The 6,363-nt window shown below is 38.6% G+C and overlaps 1 pseudogene; it reads right to left on the bottom strand.

Annotated features, from left to right (window-relative positions):
• The window catches only part of LOC132658904 (zinc finger protein 280B-like), a 4,554-nt pseudogene extending 1,902 nt beyond the window's left edge, over nucleotides 1–2,652 (bottom strand).
• Nucleotides 2,653–6,363: the final 3,711 nt, after the last annotated feature.

The following is a 6,363-nucleotide window of genomic DNA, read 5'->3' on the forward strand; positions in this document are numbered from 1 at the left end:
TGTGTCCAAGGCAAGATAAGATACAAAACTGAAATCTTCACATGTTCAAATAGAGTAAGACACATGTAATTGGAAAAGGTAAGGAAAAGTTATATAAAGGGTTTAATCACCCTGGACCATTTTTATCCACTTCATTTACTATTCTCAGACAACTCAATTGCAGCTTAACGGTAAGATAACTAAATTTAGCCCAATTCATAAACTGAACAGATTCCCTGTGTTTGATCCTTTTCAGTTAAAACTATAGGTCCAGTACAAATCAAAGAGATGTCAAGGCTTATTTCCTTTGGAACCTTAACTTGCTTTACTACTGTGGCTGAGACAGATATGGCTACTTTACTGTGACTATAGGCCAGCCAAATGGGAATGGGGGCCAAATGAATCAAAATTTCCTTTTGATCTCTCAACAGGAGATCCACAGGCACCAGGCCTTATTCTATTAACTCTCTCTGCTTCTCCAACTGCAGGCAATGATACACAGGGCCTGCTTGATGCTTGCAGGGGTGTCTCATCAAACACAGGCATTTTAACAGCTGGCTTCCTTGAGATGTCCCTGGGCTAGGTAAAGACACTCTGAGGCAGTGTTCCTTCTGCCTTTGCTCCATGCCTGGAGTGAATGCATGCCTATTCCTCAATTGGGGCAAGAAGCCACAGCTCTCTACTCACTAAATCCCCAGTCTAGTCCAAATTCACATCATAGCTTCTCCATCAACTTCTTCACAGCAGGCTTTTGGAGCCAGGCTATCTTAGATCAGCACAAGAGGCACTTTGGAGAGTTCAGCAGCATAGGAACCATACCATAACATAGCCATTCCAATCTGAAACACTCTAAAGATTATATGTATAGTAGAGCTTTCGAACTTACAAATAACATGAAATACCAAAATAGGTTATTACTTAACCTTTTTCCACCTCTCTCATTCTCTCTCTCTCTCTCTCTCACACACACACACACTTTTTATATGTTAAGGCAATTATATGAAAAACAGGTAATAGATGTTTAAATAACATCTCTATTTTCAGATCAAACAAAACTGTACTTCATGTATTTAAAACAAAAATACATAAAATACCCATTGATTTCCCTAATTCGATATTATTGAATAATGCTATAATTTGAAATTTTGTTTTTAGTGTGGTTTTTAACTTTCGTTGAAATACTTGCTTTAGACTTACTGAAAGTAGGATTGACTTTTTTTTTTTTTTTTTTGATCTCCTACTTTTAGATTTGGGGTGGGGGTGGTGGTGATTGTTCAGAATCAGATGTGTTCACAGTAATGGATGCTACTTCCAGTAATTCTAGTTGAAGGGGATCCAGTGATACCTGAATAACAACTTTTGTTTCAGGAGGTAATCCTTCTAGCAGCTTAGGCTTCTTAAACATTTGATGACACTGGGTCTTGTGCTCCCTTTTCTCTTTGAAAGTTAAAAACTGTAGCCAACATTTGGAACACTGCTGAAAACTCTTTTCCCAGTACCCTCTATAATGACGTCTGTATGGTGCTGCAGTTTTAATAATTTTGAGACAAAATGGGCAAAGAAAATTCTTACTGTTACCATGGTATGCTCTGAAATGTGCATCCACATCTGCAAAAAATAATGATCTGTAACTGCAAACCTGGCATACATAGGGCACAGATTTTACAGACTGCGGAGGGCTCCTGGAGAGTGTGGACCCTTTCAATGTGACACTGCAGCTGGAAGGGAGTAGGAAACTGGTGGAGGCAATGCTGGCAGGTTGTGTGGTTTTTCCCACTGTCACCTCTCTGCCTCTCAAGTTTCTAACGCTGCTTCATGTAATTCGTAAACTTAATTTTTTAGGACTTTCAAGCAGCTGAGGCAATTAAAGGCTGTGTGAGTCTTCAGTTCTGGCTGCCCATCTCCTATACGCTCTCCATAGTAGAAGTCACAAAGTAACACAATCAGATTTCATTCTGTGGGATCAACAATCTTGTTTTGACTTGCAAAACTTGGAAAGTCAATTTTTGTGTCTGGTGTGCTTTGCTGAGTAGTCACTGTATGAAAAATACCTGAAGGGGATAAAGCTAAACAATGTTCCACTATAATGCCATCAGTGATTTAGGCCTTTTGGGATTTGTGCTGTTTGTTTCAGAAGTGGAAATTTCAGTTTGATACATGAGGACTTTTATTCATATCTCTTGCAGAAACTGCTTTTTCTAATGGATGCTGCAACAAACTTGTGAAGGTAATCAAAGGAGAACATAATTCAGAAAAGCTATTGGGCACTATTTGTGCTGAAATATTCTTATAATCAGCTTCAGACAAAGGCTCAATAATAATAGGATTAGCTGTTGATCTTGATTCAGAGTCAGAAACTGGCAAGATAGACTTTGCTTCTGATGTAGGATTCACATGAATAACAGGCTGTAATTTGTGAGTGTTATCTTTCCTGAAGTGACCATACCTTTTTCTCCTTGAACAAGACTCTGGGGTAACTCTTTTCAGTATGTTTGAAATGGCTGGTTTTGAATTTGAGGTCATCCCAACAAAGATCACACCAGCATCTTCATTTACATGTTCCACTCCAACCAAGATCAGTTCATCATCATCATCATCTACTTGTTTGGTTTCTCCCTAGATTTTCTGTAGTTCTGGCTCTTGTTCTTCACATAAGATAAATGGTGGTTCCATATTTTAGATACTTTTTTATTCTTGGAGGGTGTGTCCACAAGCCCCAGTGCTTCCTTTATACAAAGAGCCACACAAGTATGAACATACTGCATATTAGTTAAGTTCAGAAAAAATGTACTATTTAATTATCTCCAATACTCTAGGGTAGCTATAAACACCTTTCAGTTCAGTTCAGTTCAGTCACTCAGTTGTGTCCAACTCTTTGTGACCCCATGAATCGCAGCACGCCAGGCCTCTCTGTCCATCACTATCTCCTGGAGTTCACTCAGACTCACCTCCATCGAGTTTGTGATGCCATCCAGCCATCTCATCCTCTGTCGACCCCTTCTCCTCCTGCCCCCAATCCCTCCCAGCATCAGAGGCTTTCCCAATGAGTCAACCCTTCCCATGAGGTGGCCAAAGTACTGGAGCTTAAGCTGTAGCATTATTCCTTCCAAAGAAATCCCAGATTTAATCTCCTTCAGAATGGACTGGTTGGATCTCCTTGCAGTCCAAGGGACTCTCAAGAGTCTTCTCCAACACCACAGTTCAAACGCATAAATTCTTCGGCACTCAGCCTTCTTCACAGTCCAACTCTCTCATCCATACATGACCACAGGAAAAACTATAGCCTTGACTAGACGGACCTTAGTCGGCAAAGTAATGTCTCTGCTTTTGAATATACTATCTAGGTTGGTCATAACTTTTCTTCCAAGGAGTAAGCGTCTTTTAATTTCATGACTGCAGTCACCATCTGCAGTGATTTTGGAGCCCAAAAACAAAGTTTGACAATGTTTCTACTGTTTCTCCATTTGTTTCCAATGAAGTGGTGGGACCGGATAAAGACTGAGTGTCAAAGAGAGTAAATGACAGCTGAAAAGCCTATGGCTGCAAGTCCACATGACTCTAGAATCATGGCTTTATCCCATGTTGACTTTAATCTCTTCTATTTTAAAAAAACAAAGAAAGAAAAAAAAAAACACCACTGATCATTAGGTGAAATCACGTTACGGATGAGTATTTTTTAAAAAGTACTATTGTACAGTGTTGACAAACATGAATTTTGGAGTCAAATAAGATTAAGTTCAAATTCTAAGTTAATTACACACCAGCTGTATCTTTTTGGACAAATTTATAACTTTTAAATGTGTTTCTGTATCTTTTGTATGTGTGTGTGTGTGTGTGTGTGTGTGTGTCTGTATCTTAAAGACAGACATGTTTATTTCTTACACTTAAGGTTAACAGCTCTTTTTAAAAAGCATAAGCTGGGGGGCGGTCCTAAGATGGCGGAGGAATAGGACATGAAGACCACTTTCTCCCTCACAAATTCCTCAACAGAACATTTCAACACTGAGGAAACTCCACAAAACAACTTCTGTACGCTGGCAGAGGACATCAGGCAACCAGAAAAGCAGACCAGTATCTTCAAAAACAGATGTTTTATCATCGGCACTGTATAGATGGAGAAGTCTAGAGCCTACTGTAAAAATAAAACTGAAAACCAGAAGCAGGAGGCTTAAGTCCAAAGCCTGAAAACATCAAAGAACTCCTGAATTCAAGGAACATTAAGCAATAGGAGCTCATCAAATACCTCCATACCTACACTGAAACCAAGATCCATCCAAGGACAAACCAGTTCCAGAACAAGACATACCACACAGATTCTCCAGCAACACAGGGACACACCCCTGAACTTCAATATACAGCCAGCTCAAAGTTACTCCAAAACCTTTGATGTCTCATAACCCATTACTGATCACTCCACTGCACTCCAGAGAGAAGAAACCCAGCTCCACCCACCAGAACTCCAACATAAGCCTCCCTAACCAGGAAACCTAGACAAGCCACTGATACAACCCCACCCACAGTGAGGAAGTTCCATAATAAAGAGAACTCCACAAATTACCAAAATATAAAAAGGCCACCCCAAATGCAGCAATATAACCAAGATGAAGAGACAGAGGAATACTCAGCAGGTAAAGGAACAGGAGAGTTGCCCACCAAACCAAACAAAAGAGGAAGAAGTAGGGAATCTACCGGAGAAGGAATTCCGAATATTGATAGTGAAAATGATCCAAAATCTTGAAATCAAAATGGAATCACAGATAAATAGGCTAGAGACAAAGATTGAGAAGATGCAAGAAAGGATTAACAAGGAACTAAAAAAAATAAAAAAAGAGTCAAAATATAATGAATAACGCAATAAATGAGATCAGAAACACTCTGGAAGCAACAAATAGCAGAATAACGGAGGCAGAAGATAGGATTAGTGAAATAGAAGACAGAATGGTAGAAATAAATGAATCAGAGAGAAAACAAGAAAAACGAATGAAAAGAAATGAGGACAATCTCAGAAACCTCCAGGACGATACAAAATGCTCCAACATTCGAATTATAGGAGTCCCAGAAGAAAAAGACAAAAAGAAAGACCACGAGAAAATCTTTGAGGAGATAATAGTTGAAAACTTCCCTAAAATGGGGAAGGAAATAAACACCCAAGACCAAGAAACACAGAGAGTTCCAAATAGGATAAACCCAAGGCGAAACACCCCAAGACACATATTAGTCAAATTAACAAAGATCAAACACAAAGAACAAATATTAAAAGCAGCAAGGGAAAAACAACAAATAACACACAAGGGGATTCCCATAAGGATAACAGCTGATCTTTCAATAGAAACTCTTCAGGCCAGGAGAGAATGGCAAGACATACTTAAAGTGATGAAAGAAAATAACGTACAGCCCAGATTACTGTACCCAGCAAGGATCTCATTCAAATACAAAGGAGAAATCAAAAGCTTTACAGACAAGCAAAAGCTGAGAGAATTCAGCACCGCCAAACCAGCTCTCCAACAAATTCTAAAGGATATTCTCTAGACAGGAAACACAAAAAGGAAGTATAAACCCGAACCCAAAACAATAAAGTAAATGGTAACAGGATCATACTTATCAATAATTACCTTAAACGTAAATGGGTTGAATGCACCAACCAAAAGACAAAGACTGGCCGAATGGATACAAAAACAAGACCTCTCTATATGCTGCTTACAAGAGACCCACCTCAGAACAAGGGACACATACAGACTGAAAGTGAAGGGCTGGAAAAAGATATACCATGCAAATAGAGACCAAAAGAAAGCAGGAGTGGCAATACTCATCTCCAATAAAATAGACTTTAAAACAATGGCTGTGAAAAGAGACAAAGAAGGCCACTACATAATGATCAAAGGATCAATCCAAGAAGAAGATATAACAATTATAAATATATATGCACCCAATATAGGAGCACCGCAATATGTAAGACAAATGCTAACAAGTATGAAAGGGGAAATCAACAATAACACAATAATAGTGGGAGAATTTAATACCACACTCACACCTATGAACAGATCAACTAAACAGAAAATCAACAAAGAAACACAAACTTTAAATGATACATTAGACCAGTTAGACCTAATTGATATCTATAGGACATTTCACCCTAAAACAAAGAATTTCACCTTTTTCTCAAGTGCTCATGGAACCTTCTCCAGGATAGATCACATCCTGGGCCATAAATCTAAACTTGATAAATTCAAAAAACTCGAAATCATTCCAACCATCTTTTCTGACCATAATGCATTAAGATTAGATCTCAATTACAGGAGAAAAACTATTAAAAATTCCAACATATGGAGGTTGAACAACACACTTCTGAATAACCAACAAATCACAGAAGAAATCAAAAAAGAA

This window comes from Ovis aries, chromosome Y, assembly GCF_016772045.2.
Source record: "Ovis aries strain OAR_USU_Benz2616 breed Rambouillet chromosome Y, ARS-UI_Ramb_v3.0, whole genome shotgun sequence".
Lineage (NCBI taxonomy): Eukaryota > Metazoa > Chordata > Mammalia > Artiodactyla > Bovidae > Ovis > Ovis aries.